General features: G+C 42.0%; 1 pseudogene; it reads right to left on the bottom strand.

Annotated features, from left to right (window-relative positions):
* Positions 1–2360: 2360 nt before the first annotated feature.
* On the bottom strand, positions 2361–6304 carry LOC115522850 (annotated as a pseudogene).
* Positions 6305–22700: the final 16396 nt, after the last annotated feature.

The following is a 22700-nucleotide window of genomic DNA, read 5'->3' on the forward strand; positions in this document are numbered from 1 at the left end:
AAGGGTGATCAGGAATGGGTGGAGAACTGCAAACATTAGCCTGTTGCATCTCCCTGTCCAAAAGGCTAACCTGAACGTTAAGGTTGGGATAGAGAGAAAAACTGATCAGTCTATAAGTAGTGGCTTGAGTTTTACTTCCTAAGGCAAGCACACTGCATTCTTTGTTCTGAGGCACATCTTTCCCATTTCACTTTTATTGTTATGTTCTCTACTGGCTGATGTGCATTCATATCTTGGCAGTCCTAAGCTCAGGGCTTTACCAGAAATGCCCCTGTGAAAATGAACTTTAGGTCACTAGCAGAATTTGCTTACCCAAGCTGGTTCATCATCTATTCATTGCCTTAATGAGGACAAGCAGATATAGTCCCTTTGTTACATATGAACCATGGCTGTATTGGTGCTTTCATTCATTTGCTTCAAAATTAGCTGTTCTTGGGGCTTTGCAGAAGGGGGCCTGCAGCAACAATCAACCACACATTTATTGAACATCTGTTACCCATAATTCCTTTACCGGGTATTGAGAGGTACAAAAAAATATAATTTATGGCTCTTGTCTTCAAGGAACTAACTCCAGCTGAGGAAACAAGATGTAACACCCCCGCCCCCAAATATTACCTAAACTTACAGCATGTATGTTTAAACACAGACTCACTGGTGGGGCAATACAAAGAATTTCAGAGGCAAGAATGTTCCACATAAATGGTTGTGTAGTCAGTGTCTCTGGGGGATGTGGAAGGTGAGCTGGGCTGCAGTGGGGGTGGGTGTAGGTCTCAGCAAGTGGAGTATGGGTCTCCTTGCTGGGCCTGGGCTTCCCTAGGGAGAGCCTGAGAGAGGAGAGAAAGGAGCACCATCAGCAACAGCAACGGGGGGAGAGCACTTACCATCACTGGATGCAGAGAGAACACTGCCAAAGCAGTGAGGAGAAAGGCTGAAAGCAAAGACTTAGCCCAGTGGTGGCCTCCAACCAGTCCAGTCATCTCAGTCTTGACATCAGGTCTTCCTCAGGTCATAACTGCACTCCAGAATCCAGAAATGCTATGTCTTCTAGGAAGTCCAGCACTGGGATGAATATCCGAATGCCAAGCCACATCAAACATCTTTGTGTTGTGTCTGACCTCCTCATAGCCCACAGCTGCCCTGGTCATTGCTGCGATAAACAGGCATGTGCAGGCCTAACCTGACTTCACTGCCTTGGCTGGACCCAAGGGCTGTTCTCTGCTCTGGAGCCCCTCTGCTGCCATCTTTAAAGATGCTAGAGGGGGCGCCTGGGTGGCTCAGTCGGTTAAGCTTCCAGCTTCGGCTCAGGTCATGATCTCACGGTTTGTGGGTTCGAGCCTTGTGTCGGGCTCTGTGCTGACAGCTCAGAGCCTGGAGCCTGCTTCGGATTCTGTGTCTCTCTCTCTCTCTGCCTCTTTCTCACTCACGCTCCGTCTCTCTCTCTCAAGAATAAATAAACATTAAAAAAAAAACCCTAAAAACAAAAGGGGCGCCTGGGTGGCTCAGTCGGTTAAGTGTCCGGCTTCAGCTCAGGTCACGATCTTGCGGTCCGTGAGTTCGAGCCCCGCGTCGGGCTCTGGGCTGATGGCTCAGAGCCTGGAGCCTGCTTCCGGTTCTGTGTCTCCCTCTCTCTCTGCCCCTCCCCCGTTCGTGCTCTGTCTCTCTCTGTCTCAAAAATAAATAAACGTTAATAAATAAATAAATAAATAAATAAATAAATAAATAAATAAGATGCTGGAGGAAGCTGCCCAGACATTCTTCTATGGGTGCAAGCCTGGAAATGCCAGAGAGTTAGCACCCCTGGAGTTTCCAACTTCAGCCAGGAGGGAACTTGGAGTGGGCATGCAGCCCATATATGCTTCCCTCTTCTGTCTCTGGGACTGACAATTCTGAAGGTGTTTTACACATTTCCTCAGGGGGTCCCCAGAGGAAGTCAACCACCATTGCCCTCTTTATCTGGACTGGCTCTTCCTCCCTCTCTTTCATCTTCCAGGTCCCAAAATAAGTAAATCCTCATGCCCAAGTAAGGACACGTCACCCCCAAAGCAAACTCTTTAAACTTGTTTACATACTTCTTCATTAAAGTATTTGCCCCTTTGCTTTAGGGTTAATTATTGAGATTAAAAAAAAAAAAAAAAGAGAAAGAAAAATTGCACCTTGCTCTTATAATTTAATAAGCTATTTTGGAAATCTTTTCACATTAGTACATATATATCTAATTTTTAAAATAGTATCCATTTAAGGAATATCATAATTTATACAATCGGTTCTCTATTCAGTCTTACGATATACTTCAACGAATATCTTTCTTGTTGCTGTTGTTGTCATATGATCCTTTACTGAAATATTTTCATTTGTAGTTCTTAACTAGTGGGGCATTCCCCTCCACCACTGTTGATATTATCTGTGATGTTGAGGGTGGTGGCCATCAAAATTGCAGGCAATGGATTGGGACGTCCCCAGGATCTCTTCCATGGTTCCAGAGAGATCTCTGGTTAAAGATCAGTGCCGCATATGTTGGGCAATGTTAACAGTCTCATCAAAAGTGATATTTCCACTGTGCTTAATGTTTTTCTACTTCTTTCTGTCTCTTGGTGGTTCCTTGAGGGCTTTGATAATCAGGGCAGAGGCAGAAGATACCACTTCAATCTGGGCCTGTGTGTCCTGAATGGCCAGAAGGGTCTGTAATCCTCAGGCCCTTCCAATCACTGGTTGCCTTGATGATGTCATCACCAAACTTTTTAGGAGACAGACCCAGGGGGCCGGTCTTGGGGGCCAGGGCAGACAAGGCACCAGCTTCCCCACAGATGCACCTCAGATACATGACTTTGATCTCACTGAGGTTGACCTTAGGTGGCACAGTGGGGGTGGCTGCTGTTGGAGGAACCCAGAATCAGGACAGCTGGAGACAGCTGAACCTTCACCTCCTCCTCTGAGCTGAAAGCCAATAGCCCAATGGACATCTCTATGTGTGTATGTGTCCTCTTTTCCCAAACTGCCCTTAATCTTCATTTTAATGTGGTTTCTCCTGACCAAAATATTGGGAGAAATATCCTAGCCTGTACTTTATGAGGATAGGCCAGGATGGATAGGCTTCAGGCAGTCTATCTAAAGCTGAAGTAGTAGGGAGTTTTGCAGGACATACTAATGCGCTTTTATACTTGTAAGAGTTTACCCAAATGAGATGCTAGAACCATCTGCACAAGAGACTACCCTCACTTCTGACACTAGTTACAAGTTCAGGGTTACCTAAAACTACCCCTAGGTTTGATAATTTGCTAGAAGAACTCACAGAATTCATTGAAAGCTCTTATGCTATGGTTATGCTGTAACACAGTGAAAGGATACAGACTGAAATCAGGCAAGGGAAGAAGTACCTAGGGTAGAAATCAAGAAAGTAGAAAATGCTGAGCTTTTGTCCTCTCCCCCTGGACTCATGACACTGTCACTTCCTTGGCATTGATGTGAAACAATACACAGTGAGTATTGCCAACCAAGGAAGTTTACCCAAGCATTGGTGTCCAGAGTCTTTATTAGGGCCCCATCCAGTGGGTGATCGCAAGTTTGAGCCCCTCGGGAGTTCAACTTATATCACACGGCTCAAATTCCCCAACCTGTATCACACTGTGACTCTCTTGCTCAGGCCCCCAAGCAAACAAAGACACTCCTATCAGGAGGCTGAGGACAAAGGCTGGACCTCTTTTTGGAGTAAAGGCTAGATTCTTCACTACGCAATACCAAAAACAGAATTGATTCCATTACACTTTTCTGGGAAACATCTAATTAATAATGTCCAGTTTCTTTCCTGAGAACGTTTTTTAATCAAACAAATAGGAACAACCATCAATTGACCCAATAACAAAAAATGTCCTTGGCTCAACATATGGCAAAGAGAAAATCATGCCAAGACCCTGGTCAAATGATCCCCCTAAATTCACTCTCTGCCCAAACATGCCTCCAATGGCAAACAGCAAGCTGCATTGGGGCCACATATCTTCCCCTTGGTCTGGGATCTTTGTTTATTTTAAGGGAAATAAAATCCTTATGTTTTGGGGCATTTACACTTAATTCACTGAAACACTTCACAATGGAGGGGTGTCTGATTGGCTCAGTCGGTTAAGCAGCTCAGGTCATGATCTCTTGGTTCGTGAATTTGAGCCCCGCGTTGGGCTCTGTGCTGACAGCTCAGAGCCTGGAGCCAGCTTTGATTCTCCGTCTTCCTCACTCTCTCTGCTCTTTCCCTGCTCATGCTCTGTCTTTTTCTGTATCAAAAATAAACATTAATGTTTTTAAAAGAAAATTTTCACAATGGAAATTTTCTGGCTTTCTCTTTCTTTAAATCTTGGTGGGGAAAGTGTAAAGAAGATTATACCAGGTACTTCAAGCATTTGATATAACCATAAACCTAGTGTCAGGCCAGGAAGTCGTGAATAACGACACTGGTGTTAATGATATCATATGGACTATATTCTTCCAGACCTTAAGTACTCACATCACACCATATCCACAAAGCTTTCTGGGGCAATTCCAGACAAAAGTTGTCTCAGTACGTTTGGGCCACTCTAACACAATACCATAGACTGGGTGGCTTATAAACAGAAATTTGTTTCTCATGGCTCTGGAGGCTGGGAAGTCCAAGATCAAGGTGCTGGCAGGCAGATTCTGTGTCTGATGAGAACGTGCTTCCTGGTTCCCAGAAAGCCATTTTTTCACTGTGCCCTCACATAGCAGATAGGGCTAGGGAGCTTTATGGGGTCATTTTTCAAAGGACACTAAGCCCATTCATGAGGGCTCCACCCTCATGACCTAATCACCTGCCAAAGGCCCCACCTCCAAATACCATCACATTGGAGATTAGGTTTCAACATATGAGTTTTGGGTGAATGCAAACATTCAGTCTATATCAGAAGGGATCTCTCAGCCTTTCGAATGCTCTGCCACACGTCTGATCTGATCTAATATTACCTGTGTGCTTATCTCTTCAACTACAGTGTTGAACTCCAGAGTTGGAGGGCACCTCATACCTTGAAATCCATGCTGCACATCGTCCAGCTCAGCACACTTTCATAACAGCTTAGGAGAGCACATAGTGGGGCTTCAATAAACATTGGTTGATGAAACAATTTATATTTTTGTAGCTCCTTTTGCACATGTTTATTGATTTGATGCCGGGCAATGCATGTTGTTACTTTGTCCTAGATTTGAAAAGCAAGCTCCTTTACCCTCTGTGCCCCCCCCCCCCCCCCCCCCCGCCCCCACCCAATTCTCTGGCTGCAAAGTACTGTACCACCAGTTCCAGTAAGGCCCCCCAGGACGAGCATTCTCTACTGTCAATCACATATCTTCTGCACTACATCGACAGGGTAAAAATTACACAGGATTGAATGGAGACAGAAATAATCTGAGAGAACTCCTGGAGAGTGGGAAAGGAGGGATTTTGCCATGAGGATTTTGCTCTGGTTTTTTAATATATTTTATCCTTTTCCCCTTACTAAGACAGTATGCAATTAACCTCAAGAACCAATGCACAACCAAAACCTACTGAATTTTTTTTTTTTTCTGTTTTTCCTCAAACAGGCTTTATGTAGTATATACATTAGATGAAGTTAGACCTTTCCTGGAGGTGCCCTCACAACCAATTCCTACATTCTTTGGCCAGGAGCAGTATCATTTAAACACAATACTGGGTTTCTGCTACATAATTACTTTAAATTAATCCACTGGTTTGGGCATGACCAGGAGACCATGTTGTGCCCTAAAAGAACCCTTACTGACTAACTGTTGTTGTCTAGGAAAACAGTGGAAACTCTGTTGCCATTCAAGAAATATGTGGTCAGAGGACTGTTCCCTTGCTTACTAAACTCCTGGGTGTTTTATTTAGTGGGTCAATTTTCAGAGTAGTCTCACCATAATAAAGATTTTTTAAATACAGTATTAGATACATTTTTTAAGGCTGGGGGGGCAAATATTAACTGTGTATGTATGTATGTGTGTACACACACACACACACACACACACACACACACACACACACACATTCCTTATAATCTCTGGCCCCATATCCATTTTTTTCCAGCCTAACATTTCTGAGGCTCCAGCTGCTTTCTCTGGTAAATATTTTGTAAAGCTGGGACAGTTGTTGACTCTTTTTCAAAGGTACTCTCCTAAGGCAGGATAGATTTTAATCTGTGTGCTATGACTTACATGTGGTCCTGTAAGACACGGGCTCAAAGTTTCTCGCAGGGAAGAGATTTGGGGCCAAGAAAACCTCTTCCACCGAGGTCCTTGAAGTGAAAGCAATTTTCATAACAAGGCTGAGAGATTATTTGCCTGCTTCCCTCTCAGACTCACATGACTGTGCAGTGGAGTTTGCCAGAGACTACATGACATGTGGTGTCACGACAGATGGAACAAGAAGCCAATAGGAGAATCCAGCTGGCTTCTTTTAAGCCAGACACCACAGAGGTTGGCGAAAATTGAAAACAGTGTCATTCTTCACACTGATTTTTTTTTGAAAAAATGTGGTTCATAAAAATATCTTACTTACACTGACATGTAAAGGGTTCATTATTTTTTTAAATGAATTGATAAATATTTTTTAAAACTCTTTACTGAATTTCTAGTACAGTAAATATTGATATACATACCATTTAAGCAAAAGTTTTTTGAGGCACTCAATACATTTTAAAAAAAAAGTTCTTTAACACTTATTTATTTTTGAAAGACAGAGAGAGACAGAGCACAAGCAGGGGAGGGGCAGAGAGAGAATGAGACACAGAATCCGAAGCAGGCTCCAGGCTCTAAGCTGTTAGTGCAGAGCCTCATGTGGTGCTGAAACTCACTAACAGTGAGATCATGACCTGAGCTTAAGTTGGACGCTTAACTGACTGAGCCACCCAGGTGCCCCTCAATAAGTAAATATTAAACAGCTCATCAAAGCAATTGAAGAAAAACATCCCTCAGCTTAGTAATGAAGATGGAGGAAACCAGAATATGTCAGCCTAGAATATGCCTCTGTGAGCTCTTACGTTGAGCTGGGGCAATTAAGCAGCAGCAAACACAGGAAAACGCTCTACCTTCCTCCTTTTCTGCCTCAGGGCAGGATATCAAGTCTCCTTTACTGGCGATGACTAGACTCTCATCAGCCCAGAGCCAGCACCAGAGGAATCTGCCAACAAACCCAGTTCCACCAGCTTCCTTCCCTCAGTTTGTCGCCCTTGGAAGGCTAACACAGCTTTCCTTTGTCCTGTCATTTCTTCACACATTCATTGTTCTCCATTGAAGATGCTGCACAAGCAGGAGTTCTAAGCCACCTTTTTTAGTTTCTCTTTTTCTGAGTTTCTTCCATGCATATATGAGATACACATGCTAGCAGACTTGGGTTTTGGTTTTTTTTTTTATTATTATTAATCTGTCTTTGTTACAGGGGCCCCCGCTAAGAACATAGAAGGTAGAAGGAATGATTTTTCCTCCCCTACAAACATACCTAGTTAGGCTATGGGAGTGAGGAAGGAAAAGCACAAAATAAGAAATGCAAATGATTTTTTTAATTAATCAATTTTAATTTAGAGGAGACTGCACGAGCCACGACAGGGACCCTCTGTCCTAAGAGAAAGAGGAGAGAGAGAAAGAATCCCAAGAAGGCTCCATGCTCAGCAAATGCAAATGATTTTTAACAGTTTTTAATGTTTGTTTATTTTTGAGAGAGAGAGAGAGACAGCATGAACAGGGTAAGGGCAGAGAGGGAGGCACAGAATCCAAAGCAGGCTCCAGGCTGAGCTGTCAGCACAGAGCCCCATGAGGGGCTGAAACTCACGAACCGTGAGATCATGACCTGAGTCAGAGTTGGATGCTTAACTGACTGAGCTACCCAGGCACCTCCAAATGATTTTTATATTATTTTGATATTATGCTATATTTGCATGCATACTCAAGTATAATTCCATCAAAAAATTTTAGTTTTTCTATTAGCTTCTTAGGGGTGCTTTAATCCTTTCGTTTTGAATATATATTTTTTCCTTCCCCAATTCTGTTGAGGTATATTTTATCATAATAAACTGCACATATTTAAAGTGCATAATTTGATGAGTTTTGACACATGTATATGCCTGTGAAATTATCACAAGTTAACAAGCATATGCATCATTCCCCCCAAATTTTCTTTGTGCACTTTTCTAATTCACTCCCCATTCTCCTAGTTCTGTCCTCAAACACTAATCTGCTTTCTGTTTACTTTAGTTTGCATTAGTTTGCATTTTCTGGAGTATAAATGAAATCATATAGTATTTACTCTTACAACATTACTCTGAGATTTATCCATGCTGCATTTATCATTAGTTTGCTCATTTTTATTGCTGAGTACTATTCCATTGTGTAGATTTACCTAAACTTGTTCACTCATTCACTTGTTGATGGACACTGGGCTGTTACAGGTTTTGTCTATTACAAGTAAAGCTGCTAGGTCCATTTGGGTATGAGTCGTTGTGTGAATATGTTTTATTCCTCTTGGGAGAATACTTAGCAGTGCAATGGCTGAATCATATGGCAGATGGGTGTTTAGCTTTATCAGAAGTTGTCAATCTGCCAAACTGTTTTCCAACATGCTCACACTATTTTATTTTCCCATCAGCAGTATGTGACAGTTCTGATTGTCCACATCCTTACCAGCACTCAGTATGGTTAGTCTTTTAAACTTTAGCCAAATAAAGATGTGTAGTGATAGCCTGCTGCTTTTGCTTTACCTCCTAAAAACCTATAACACTGGTTTCCTAATTTCCCAAATATCATTCATCACACGAGGCCAAGCACAATATAGCATGTCCTTCAATGAAATATTAAGCATTTATAAATAAATAAATACACAAATTCCTCTATTTGTGCTGATATGGAACAGATTCTAAGATATACTAAGTGGGTGGCTCAGTTAAGCGGCTGACTCTTGGTTTCGGCTCAGGTCACAATCTCACAGTTTGTGGGTTTGAGCCCTGTATTGGGCTCTCTGCTGACAGCACACAGCCTGCTTGGGATTCTCCCTCTCACTCTCTCTCTGTCCCTCTCTCGCTCTCTCAGTCTCTCTCTCAAAATAAGCCAATAAACTTTGTTTAAAAAAAAAAAGATACATTCAGTGAAAGTAGTAATATTTAACATATATTACAGTGCTTTCTTCATTCTAGGTGTTCTAAGCATTTAATATCCATTGGCTCATTTAATTCTCATAACAAACGTGAGAGGCAGGTACTCATATTTTCCTCCCTTTTAGAGATCAGGAAACAGCCTCAGTGACTTCTGCCCATGGTCACACTGGTAAAAACTGACAGGGCCAAGACTGGAACACAGACTTCAGAGCCTCAGCTTTTAATAACTCTACCATATTAAAGGGGCGCCTGGGTGGCTCATTCGGTTAAGCAGCTGACTTCGGCTCAGGTCATGATCTCGCTGTTTCTGAGTACGGGCCTGCATCGGGCTCTGTGCTGACAGCTCAGAGCCTGGAGCCTGCTTGGGATTCTGTGTCTCCCTCTCTCTCTGCCCCTCCCCCACTCACGCTTGGTCTCTGTCTTCCTCAAAATAAACATTAAAAAAATAATAATAACTCTGCCATACTACCACTCTATGTTTCAAAGGCACAGAGTAGCTACTATTTGTAACTCTAAAGGGAGAGGAAGTCATATTTATTCATCATATTTACATATGAATAAAATATCTGAAAAAAATGCAAAAGTCACCAACATTGGTTGCCTTGAGGAGGGAGGTTGCAGTTGAAGGGCAGGGGAGAAAGAAGATTTCTGGAATTTTGAATCTTGAGAATATATTATTTATTCAAAATATAAAATAAAATATAATAAAAACCCCCCACAAATCCAACTTCTTTCCAAAATGCCTCTCAGACCCTCAATTCCAGATCCACATTCCCCAACAACTGAACTTTGGTAGCTGCCTCATTTTGTACGTGTCCTCTTTCTAATAGATTATCAACTCTTTGAATGTAGTAGTATCTTCCTACTTGTAAATCTTGGAGTTCCCAGTAGGACTTACCACGGTACTGGACGTTAGCAACTCCTCAACAAAAACTTGCTTATTAACTGGTAAGCCTGTTCCCGAGGAACTGAAATCCTGGCACTGAGCCAACTTCTTGCAGCAAATTGTCTTTTGTGATGAAAATATGTGGGACTGGGTCAGCAAAGGGGAAGGGCTGGCATTTGCTGATCAGCAAAAGAGAATCTCCCAAAAACCTCTTTTCTGAAGTTTCATATATGATATTTGAAAAAAAAAAAAAAAAAAAGGAAAGAAAGAAGTGGTCACCATGAGACATAGAACTCATTTGCTCAACTCCCTACAAGTATTTTATAGTTTGGAAAAGTTTTTTACTTGTTTACATAATAGAAGGAGCACTGTTGTCTTTTCAACACCTGCCCTCCCTCCCTCCCAAGAACTTAATCTAGTTGGGAAATCAAAAGGAATGGGAGATTTCTCCATGATGATGTAATCTATTTGTCTCCTTTTTTGGAGAAATTGGTGATGCTGAGCATTTGTAGCAAAGTCATTAAGAATCCCAAGGCACTTTATAAAGGAAGCAGTGAGATACCAACACCACATGATTGAAGAGTTAACCAGCCCTGCCCTGGGTGAAGGTGGCTGTGATAAAGTAAAGGTTTCAGGTTGGGCCTTTTTTTTTTTTTTTTTTTTTTTTCCTGATTTTGTGAACTGAACTTTTAGGATAGATCTCTTGTATAGATCTTAAAATTGGACATATTTTTTTTTTCAAGATGAGTTATTGGGATTACAAAAACGGGGCTTAAGTGCTCATACAGAAAATAAGGCAGTAGGTTAAAGAATTTCCCATTATTGGAAAAGACTGTCATTCACAAGTTGCAGTGTCTCTGGCTGGGTCCCGCCGATCGGTAGAAAACACATGACTCATACACACAAAATGTCAGCAACAAGATGTACCGCTTCCAGGCATATTTATATTCTTCTAGGATCAGCAATCCTTAACTCACAGGAATGACTTAAGAAACATTTAGAAGTTTCTACTTCCTCCTAAAGATCATCTCATTCTCTGAGGTCCTCCTCCTCTTAACCTTCTTCGCTACAATTGCAAATTATGAGTAAAATGCTATGTTTAAGTTTAGAAATTGGCAGAAGAGAAAATTTTATTTTATTTAAATTTGCTTTGAAACTTCTTACAAAAGAAAGTCAGTGAACAGTGGTCATCACTTCAAAAGCCAAATGCCGTTTTTTTTGTTTTGTTTTGCTTTATGGTTTTGGAGAACAAAACATGGCCTTTTTCTTGTTGTTGGAAACTTTGGAATTGATTTTATGTTCATATACTTCAAGGAGATAAGGACAGTTTCCTTGCATAAACCACCATTACTTCCAACACCTGCCTTACTTTCTGATGTGCCATAATGTTCTAACCACATTTCAGAGTTATTGACAAACACAAAGGTTTGCCATTTAGGTGGATATCAAAGCCATTTGGCAGTAACGGGGCCTCACAATTCAAACTGACTATCATGTAAACACAGCTGAGGGAATCTGCTACTTATGATGGAGCAAAATCTTTCCTTGAGAGTTTATCTCAACCAGGTTACTTAAACAAGTCACTTCTGTGGAGCCTAAGTCCTAAATATTTATCCTTTGGTTTCATCAGCATAGAAAGCCAAGGGAAATTAAAGTAATTTGCTTTACCAATTCTTTTTAATTAAAGGTGGTTCCATTTTTTTTTAATTATTATTTTTTTAATGTTTATTTATTTTTGGGAGACAGAGCCGGGGAGGGGCAGAGAGAGAGGGAGATGCAGAATCCGAAGCAGGCTCCAAGCTCTGCGCTGTCAGCACAGAGCCCTACACAGGGCTTGAGCCCACGAACCATGAGATCATGACCTGAGCTGAAGTGCGATGCCTAACCGACTGAGCCACCCAGGCGCCCCAAAGTTGGTTCCACTTTTAATTTTTTTAAAAGTCTATTTATTTATTTTGAGAGAAAGAGAGAGAGAGAGAGGCAGGGAGGGGCAGAGAGAGAATCCCAGTCTCTGAGCTGTCAGCCCAGAGCCCGACACGGAGCTCGAACTCATGAACCATGAGATCATGACCTGAGCCAAATCCAAGAGTCAGACACTTAACTGAGCCATCCAGGTGCCCCAAAGCTGCTTCCATTTAAAAAAAAAAAAATTTTTTTTTTAATGTGTATTTATTTCTGAGACAGAGAGAGACAGAGCATGAGTGAGGGAAGGGCAGAGAGAGAGGGAGACACAGAATCAGAAGCAGGCTCCAGGCTCTGAGCTGTCAGCACAGAGCCTGACGCGGGGCTCGAACTCACAAACCATGAGATCATGACCTGAGCCGAAGTCGGTCTCTCAACCAACTGAGCCACCCAGGTGCCCCAGCTGCTTCCATTTTTAAAGGAAGTCAAACTTTTATAACTTCAGATTTTTCCTTCCTAGAGAGAATACAGACATGATTCTGCTTCCATAACTGTGAAACCAGCCTGTATGCCTCTCTCCTGAGCATTTACCCAGCCAGGCCTGCTCACCAGATTGCTGGACCATAAAAGAGCCTGGTGGGGTTCCAGGACACTTTCGGCATCTCATCCCTGCTCATGGCCAAGCTGTTGGCAGGAAACTGGGCTGAGCTCTCCAGGCCCAGTGCTGGAGGCCAGCAGCCTGGTCTCTTCTAGGATTCCTGACTTCTTGGCAGGCAGACATGGAGCTGTCTGCCATTGCCAAGTTTCTTCCACCCCCAACTCCCCTGCTGTGTTGGCTAGGAGACCTAGGTCTAGTGACCTTCTAGGTGACTGTTATTTTTAAAACGTTGTCCATTTCAGCTTTTTCTTATCATCCAAAATTTCTATTTGGAGGTATTTTGTTATGTACATAATATATTAAATCATAGTACATGTGTATAGTTTATAAATAAGCACATAGAGGGGACTCATGCTCAAAGATTTTGTAATGGGAATTCACAATCAAAAAAGTCCAGACACCACTAATCTAGGAGTGAAAGTTCTATAAGGGTCTCTCTACTCTTTTCTCAAAAGCAGATAAAAAGGTTATGTCCAAGATTCAAGAACCAATTTGAGACAGTTCCAAATAGCCAATGATGGCACAATTTGAGTATTAATGCCACAATGGATTAAAACATATTAAACAAATTAAAAAGCCATGATATCATAATAATATTTTTTTTCTTTTAAGTAGGTTCCACACCCAGTGCAGAGCCCAAAGTGGGGCTTGAACTCACAACCCTGAGCTGAGATCAAGAGTTGGAGGCTTCACCGACTGAGCCACCCAGGTGCCCCCATAGTGGTATTTTTAAAGCAAACTCTATCAGGTAAAGGGTTAGTATCCAAAATCTATAAATAACTTATCTAACTCTACACCCAAAAAACAAATAATCCAGTGAAGAAATGGGCAAAAGACATGAATAGACAGTTTTCCAAAGAAGACACCCAGATGGCTAACAGACACATGAAAAAATGCTCTACATTACTCATCATCTGGGAAATACAAATCAAAACCACAATGAGATACCACCTCACACTGGTCAGAATGGCTAAAATTAACAACTGAGGAAACAACAGATGTTGGTGAGAATGAGGAGAAAGAGGAACCCTTTTGCACTCCTGGTGGGAATGCAAACTGGTGCAGCCACTCTGGAAAACAGTATGCAGATTCCTCAAAGAATTAACAATAGAACCTCCCTATAATGCAGCAATTTTAATACTAGGTATTTATCCAAAGGATACCAAAATGCTGATTCAAAGGGAGCACATGCACTCCAATGTTTATAGCAGCACTATTGACAATAGCCAGAGTATGGAAAGAGCCCAAATGTCCACGACTGATGAACGGATAAAGAAGATGTGATATATACATATATACATATATATGTATATATATATACATATACATATATATATACATATATACATATATGTATATATATACATATACATATATATATACATATATATGATATATACATATATATGATATATACATATATATATATATATATATAATGCAATATTACTCGGCAATCAAAAAGAATGAAATCTTGCCATTTACAATGTGGATGGAGCTAGAGTGTATTATGCTAAGTGAAGTAAGTCAGAAAAAAACAAATATCGTATGATTTCACTCATATGTGGAATTTAAGAAATAAAACAAATGAACATAAGGGAAGAGATGCAAAAATAATATAAAAACAGAGAGGGATGGGGAACCTGGGTGGCTCAGTCGGTTAAGTGTCCGACTTCAGCTCAGGTCATGATCTCACAGCTCATGAGTTCAAGCCCCGCATCGAACTCTGTGCTGAGAGCTCAGAGCCCGGAGCCTGCTTCGGATTCTGTATTTCCCTCTCTCTCCCTGCCCCTCCTCTACTCTCTGCCTGTCTCTCTCTCAAAAATAAAAACATTAAAAAAAAAAACAAAACAGAGAGGGAGACAAACCATGATAGACTCTTAAATACAGAGAACAAACTGAGGGTTGTTGGAGGGGTTGTGGGTGGGGATATGGGCTAAAGGGGCAAGGGACATTAAAGAAGACACTTGTTGGGATGAGCACTGGGCATTATATGGAAGTGATGAATCACTAAATTCTTTTTTTTTTTAATATTTATTTTTGAGTGACAGAGAGCAGTAGCAGGGGAGGGGCAGAAAGAGAGGGAGACACAGAATCTGAAGCAGGCTACAGGCTGTGAGCTGTCAGCACAGAGCCCAATGCAGGGCTCAAACCCACAAACTGTGAAATCATGACCTGGGGTGAAGTCAGACGCTTATCTGCCTGAGCCGCCCAGGCACCCCATGAATCTCTAAATTCTATTCCTGAAATCATTATTACCCTATATGTTAACTAACTTGGATTTAAATTTAAAATAATAATGAGGAGGACGAAAAAGAGGGAGAGGGAGGCGGAGGAGGAGGAGGAGAAAATAATAAACTCATTGGTCACCACTGAAGGATATTCGTAAACCAATTATTCTAAAATGAATCAAGCATTGAACTTGTCTTTCCTGTGTGAGCTGTACCCTCACATTCAAGGAATAATAGAATTAGAATACCATCATTTGGCAAATCTCAAATGAAATAAAATCTAGGTTATGGCTCTCAATAGCCACTAACATCAGAGGAGAGAACTGAACAGGTTGTACCTCCTGATGGAAAATCCAGCACCACCTTTAAACAAAATTGTCTTGCCAAAATAGCAAACCTAAATCAGATCAAGCATCTAAATCTAATATTTAGGAAACATGAAGGACTGGGGAACATGTTAACAACACAAGGAGAATACAATAATCAAAACAGAAAAGACAACCTGTTTTCTTAAATATATTTCAGGGAAAAAGAAGGGAGAAGAGAACCAAATGCAACACAGGAATGTTTTTTGGATTCTCAGACAAACCAACTTTTTAAAATACTATGAGACAATCAAGGAAACTTTTACCTTAACTGGACGATATATGATGTTTAGAATTGCTGATGTTCTAGGTAGGGTCATGGTCTCATGATAATTTTTTAAGGGTCTGTCTTTCTTAGAGATATATACTGAAATATTTGTGGATAAAATGAAATTATAGCTGGCATTGGTTTCAATATAATCCAGTATGGGGAAAGAGAGGCGGAAGGCCAAATGAAACAAGAGCAGGCAGGAGTTTGTAATTGTAGCTACATAATTGGCACGTTCAGGTTTACTGTTCTTGTCTATCTCCTTTAGTGTATGTTTGAAATTATCCATAATGAGTTTTTTTTTTTTAAGGTTATATCCAACCAACATCCTCCTCTGTATTCCGAGACTACACAACAGAGAAAATGTTCCTCAGAAACAAGAATTTCAAATGCTCTAGTGGAATCCAACAAAATTAATTTAAATGAAACTAAGAATCTCTGTTCTAATCTCCCGTCTAAGGAAAAGCCAAGCAAAGGAGGCCATGATTATCTCAATGATTGTTCCATACAGCGTTTCTACTCTACAAAGGGAAATCCTGTAGCATTTAGTGTGTTCAAGTAAACATTCTGATAGGTTAAAATCTGTTATAAGATGGCCGACAGGACTGATAGAGGAATTCCAGTCCCTGCCCGAAGACTCCCCTTCCTGGTTTTTCTTCCCACCCCGCTTGCTGTGCGAACAGACTATAAATTGTCTCCTCTGCTTATGCTCGGGACTCAGACCTCTGGAGAATGATATCCTCTGAGCACGCCAGTGTAAAATAAACCTCCTGCCTTCCAAGATCTCCAAGTGCCACTTGGTTCTTCTGCTGGGTGATCCAGACCAGTTTCCGTACCTATTCCATACAGGGACCATAAAGTGTTGTTGAAATAAATGACACCTTGTTGCATGCCCAGATGTGCTAAGTCAGTTCTCCTTTCCATCCCACCTTACTTCTGGAGAACTGGCCAGGGTAGCAGTGTTGGAGATGGGTTTCAATAAATCTGTTCATTTAAATATTTTTTAAAGGAGGGGCACCTGGATGACTCAATCAGGTAAGCGCCTCACGATTCATTGTTGGATTCTGTCTCCCTCTCTCTCTGCCCCTCCCCTGCACGCTCTTTCTCTTTCTCTCAAAAATAAATAAACATAAGAGATATCTATTAAAAAATACTTTTAAAAGGAGATGAGTGTTTAACCTAATTTCATTTGTCATGTTTTAAAATCTGCAAGGGTTGCTGGGCATATAGTGGTTGCCTATAAGTGTTCTTCAAACGAATATTCGTGCATACGGTGTTTTAAAGGATTTACACTTACACCACAAGAGAGGTCATTCTGGTCATTCATGAGAACATGGCCTGGATGGAGAACACAATTTAAAGGGCATAACTTTATTGTGAGAGGGGAACCTGCCATCCCTTTGGTTCCCCGATATTGTAACTAAAATATTCCAATACCTTGCTCTGAGGGCTTCACTGGGAATGTTAGTTGTCTAGGGATGCTCTAACAAAGTTTCACAGCTGGGTGGCTTAAACAACAAAAACTTTTCGTCTCATAGTGCTGGAGGCTGAAGTCCAAGATCAAGGTGTTGGCAGGGCTGTTTCCTTCTGAGGACTGTGAGAAAAAGTTAGTTCCATGCCTTTCCGCTAGCTTGAGATGGTTTGCTCACAATTTTTTTTTTTTTTTTTTTTTGACAGAGAGAGGGAGAGGGGGAGGTGGGAGAGAGAAAAAGAATCTTAAGCAGGCTTCATGCTCAGCCTGGAGTCCAACATAGGGCTCAATCCCACGACTCTGGTTTCATGACCTGAACTGAAATCAAGAGTTGGACGCTCAACCGACTGAACCACCCAGGCACCCCTGCTCACAGTCCTTATAATATGTTGGCTTGTAGAAGCATCATTCTGGTTTCTGCCTTCAGGTTCACATGCCATTCTCCCTGTGTGTCTGTGTCCAAAATTCCCATCTTATAAAGACACCAGTCATTAGATTAGAGCTCATTCTAATGACCTCACTTTAACTTGATTACTTGTGTAAAGACCCAATCTCCATGTCAGGTCATGTTACGAGGTCCTGGGGGTTAGAACTCAACATATAAACTTTGGAGTGACACAATTCAACCCATAACACTAGGAGGCCCATATCTTCCTAGGCCTCCCTATCCTTGAGGACAACTGCACTATCTTGGACTGAGTTTTCCAAGGAAGTCACCAGGCTACCAGACCTCAGCTCCCCTTTTCCTATTGGCTCCACGGTCTTCTCAGTCTTGCTCCTGAAGCTTTCTCACTATGGCTGTGGTTAATATTGCCTGTTCTGGCTCTTGGTGGCTTGGGTTTGTGGTTGTTACTTCCCTATCATTGGAATATGGTTCCCCACTCCCTCTTCTTTGACTGTAATGATCCTTAAAGCTGAAGAAGAGTTTCTTCCCTACCAGCAAACTACTTTTTTGGCTTAACTTCCTGCCGCCTGGCCTTATACTGGCTATTCTATTCTTTGAGCTCTCTTTGAAAGGTAGCCTGCTCCTTTTGGAGGAACTTGGGATATATTTCCCAGGTCTAGAGAAATGTGGGCAAATAGACTATTTCTCTCCTGTTGACTTTGAGCTCTCCTCTAGGATCCAATTTTCATTCCCTCATTTAAGACATGGTACATGCTCTGGTTTTCAGGGTAGCCATGTCCCCCTAAATTGAGGGCAGCCTTCTTCGCATCTTTGAGATTCCTCATCTTAATGTTTCAGGAGTTTATATCTTCTCAAAATTCACTGCCCCATTTTTCCAAGACCCTGAAGGGTTCTCATGCAACAGGAGTTCCAGTAACCTGCCATGATACACCAGGTTTCCCATGGCCAATGTACAAACCAGTGTCCACCTAGCTCTCACTATATGATTACATCTTCGTATAACTAACATTCTTGCTGTTTGTAGTCTCTGCCCAGAGCAAGCAAGCAAAGGAAAGCCTTATCCTTTTAGATATATAGACTTCCAACGAGATTGGCTACATTCTTAACTACAGTGCTTCCAAAATTAGAGCTAGAAAGATGACAGCTGTGGACTCATGTTCCCTTAAAGAGTGCCAAGCATCATTAGCATGGAACTTTAAGAAACATATACTTCCCTTGTGTTTTCTGAGAGTGGACAGTTATACTCCAGGGCACAGACAATAGTAATCATTGTATGCTGAGCCCTCAATTGCAAGAAAAAAAAAATGAATAGCTTGGAGAGACAGGTCCAGGAGCAGAAGAACCAAGAAAAGGCCCAGAGAATTCCTTGACACAGACCTGGGGATGGGGAACGGGAGGGAAGGCTTTCGGCTCCCGTCCACTCACTTCCAACCTAAGGCCGTGTGTGAGGGTGAGAAGCCTGTGGAGCCAGACAAATGTGGGTTCAAATCCCAGTTGTCTCTGGAAGTGGGAACCTACCTGTATCTGTGCCTCAGCATTCTCCTTTACAGAATGAAAGTCACAATAGTACCTTCCTCACAGGTTTGTTGTGATGAAAACATGAGACAATGTGTGAGAAGTACGAGGCATAGGACTTGATATAGAGTAAGGACTCAATAAATGTTTGCTTATTCTGCTGAAAGAACAGAAATGACTCCTTACAGCTGATGAGGGAGCATAAGGCAAGCTGACAGTCGCAAACACCCCCAGCCATCCCCACTCTCAGGTGGGATATGTGTGATATTCCTCAGGCACTCCTGGCTGCCCCCCCCCCCTAAAAAAGGAAAGGGGGAAAACAAATGGTTACTGATAAGAGTTGTAGTCCCGCAGGACCTAAGTCTCCATCACCCCTCCATAGTGATGTGGGAAACAAAGGCAGAAGGAAATGGCAGATCGAACTAAATTTCCTTATAACCTGCAGCCCATTGACAAATACTTGAGGCTAGCAGAGTAAAATGTTCCTCCAGGAAGTCCCTACTGTCTTAATGCTAATGCTTTGTAGAGGGAAAAACAACCTCAGCTAGACAATAGCTAGGCCTCCAGTATCCTGTGAGTCTTCTTTAGCATATGAAAATCTCACTGGAAACTTCCCCCGGACTTTACCTGCCCCAACCCCAGAGTATATAACCAGTCTCTCCTCATGGCCCCAGGGCAGCTCTTCCTGCCCACAGGTCCTGTCCCTGTGCCTCAATAAAACCATGTTTTTTTGCACCAAAGAGGTCTTCAAGAATTCTTTCCTGGTTGTTAGCTCTGGACCCCACAAACCCCACAAACCCCACTATCACCCCCAAGAAAAACCTCATCATAGCCTGAGCCACCTGCATTTATGGATAAAGAATTTCCTCTCTAAACTAATCAGCACCATGAGGTCAGCGTCACCCTGTGAAAAACATGCTGGCACATTTCTCCCAAGGGCCAGTGCAGAACCACCCAACTTCTTTGGCATTTTGTAAGGTGGAGGTTCATCTTCCAAAGTTACATTTCATCATCTCCCTCTCTCTATTCCTTTGACAATTCAGAATGTGGCTAGCTCATCAATCTCACCAAAGAAAATGAAACGTGTGCAAAATAGAGAACTGTCCCAAAAGGCAGGTCTGGAAGGTCATGGACCTGAAGGAGTGCTCTCTGAAGGAAGGCAGCAACACAGGCAGCCTTGTCCTGAGTGAGGAGAGGGAAACTCCAGCGGCAGGTGCCCAGGTGGAAAAGCTGTTGCCATGGTTTCAGACAGGGGTCGAGGCAGCAACACCATTTTTGCACCAATAGATGGAAAAGATAAGAACTCTCTCTGGTTCATCTTATTGCGTCATTGGGAGGGTAACAGTAGATGAACAAAAGAAAAACTAGCACCGGGAAAAGATGACTAATCTTTAGGAACAAAAGGGAAAAGTTATTATTATTTTTTTTTCCCGTCGTACCTAAAGCATAAGTCATCAGAAAATTACCTGATGCACTAGCAGTTGCTCATATCTACAGTTGACTTCTCTCCCGGCTTCTCAGGCAGGTCCACTGATTGCCTCAGTGGTCTCCGGGGGTTGGGGTGGGGGGGCTAAGAGGAGGAAGCCACGCCCCTTCAGGAAACCAGCCACAGCTTGTTTTTGGCTTAACAACGTGTTTCTCCTAACCAGCTAGAATAACCTGGGTTTGCAGTATCAAGTGCGGGCCTCCGCGTTTGCATCTGGTCAGCCTCAGTCCCTGTTACGCCAAGGGTGATTTTGTTTAGTTAAAAATTGGAGATTTCTGATTATCAGTTTTTTGTGTGAATTTCTGCAGCACTTTTGACCGGAGATCTAAGAGAGGGACACTACCAAATAAATGAAAACGCAACAGTACTTGGGTGAAATGGGGACTGACGTGTTTAAGTGTGTGAGTTGGTGGGAGAGCGGGGATGCATGGGAGGAGGCTGCGTGCGATGCCTCTGCCGAAGAGCAAGTCCCGGGCTGTTTTTCCTCGGCGCTTCCAGTACATTTTCAGGCATTTCGTCTTTCTTTTCTACAGACCTTGACTCAAAACCACAAGGTTCTTTAGGCCTTTGCTTTAGGCGATGGGTTTTTAGACCTCCAATCTGGGGGTGCCTGGTGGCTCAATCAGCCGAGTGACTCTTGCTTTCAGCTCAGGATCCCAGGGTCACATGAGATGACTTCCGTGGGGCTCTGTGCTGACAGCGGGGAGCCTGCTTAGGATTCTCTCTTCCTCTCTCTTTCTGCCCCTCCCCAGCCTGTACTCTCTCACTGAAAATAAATAAACATTTTTTTTAAAGAATAAAATCTCCATGATTTAGCTTGATTCCCCTGGGGTTTGAACTCTAGTTCTTAGAACTACACCCAACCCCAGAAACATTATTTCCTTTTGTCATTATTAGCTTTTCCAGATACCATCCGTATGAGCATCTTTAAAATTACACTGTAGGGGGGCACCTGGGTGACTCATTTGGTTAAGCTTCCGACTTCGGCTCAGGTCATAATCTTGAGGTCTGTGGGTTCCAGCCGTGTGTCCAGCTCTGTGCTGACAGCTCAAAGCTTGGAGCCTGCCTCAGATTCAATGTCTCCCCCTCTCTCTCTCTGCCCCTCCCCAGCTCACAGTCTCTCTCTCTCTCAAAAATAAACACTAAAAAAATTGTTAAGTCGTAAAATTAATTTCATTTTTAAATTAAAAATGTTTAATATGCAAATAAATAGCACGGAACTACCCTGTAAGACATGAAAAGTCAGCTGCTTGTATCTGCTTATATTGGAAATGTTTAATTTTTGTGTTTATATTACTTTATTTAATATTTTATTGGATTATACATTAATATATTTAAATTGTATTTAATATAATGATATGTTGTTATTAGTATCCAATGGAATATTTTTGACTTTTAAAAATACCTGACATTTTGGGGGCAACTGGCTGGCCCATGGGTAGAGCATGTGACTCTCAGTTGTGAGTTCGAGACTCACGTTGAGTGTAGATATTCCTTAAAATAGAATCTTTAAAAAAAAAAACTCAACATTATGAAATCAGGACTAAATTAGGACTAATCAGTACTGTACATATTGGTATATTATGAGATTTTATATAGATTGGTATATAATGACTAGGACTACAGAATGATATCAAGTATTGATTTGGTGACTTGAACGGCATAAATGGCATCGCTGTTCATGATGTGTTTTTCTTTTTTCTTTCTGTGATGATGAACAACTTTCAATAAAATTTGGTGCAGAAGAGAACATTTTTTTCTCAACTTAGTTGAATACCTGGAAAATTCAGTGTATTTCAAAAACCACACAAGAGAAAGCTTTATGTTTCATGTGAAGTGGAGTTCTAGTTCTAAGGTTTGCTAATGATAATTTATCTTCATGAATTCCCAGTGAAACACTTAAAAATTATGTGTGAGGTGGGGCACCTGGGTGGCGCAGTCGGTTAAGCATCCGACTTCAGCCAGGTCACGATCTCGCGGTCCGGGAGTTCGAGCCCCGCGTCAGGCTCTGGGCTGATGGCTCAGAGCCTGGAGCCTGTTTCCGATTCTGTGTCTCCCTCTCTCTCTGCCCCTCCCCCGTTCATGCTCTGTCTCTCTCTGTCCCAAAAAAATAAATAAACGTTGAAAAAAAAAATTTAAAAAATTATGTGTGAGGTAATACAGTTCTGTGTTGAATGGAACTGTCCACACATTGCCGGATGTCCGCTATCCCCAGAAGCACCCATAAATCCCATAATATTCTCAAAACAACTGAACGACCAAAAACTTTCAACGTGGCTCCACAAAGTCTCTGTGGAGATATCATTGTCCCCAGTGAGAATGCCTGGTCTAAGATCCCTGCTAGCTCTAAAATTTCATGGTTCTGTTTATATACTTTATTC

The sequence above is a fragment of the Lynx canadensis genome, chromosome C2 (genome assembly GCF_007474595.2).
Source record: "Lynx canadensis isolate LIC74 chromosome C2, mLynCan4.pri.v2, whole genome shotgun sequence".
Classification (NCBI taxonomy): Eukaryota; Metazoa; Chordata; class Mammalia; order Carnivora; family Felidae; genus Lynx; species Lynx canadensis.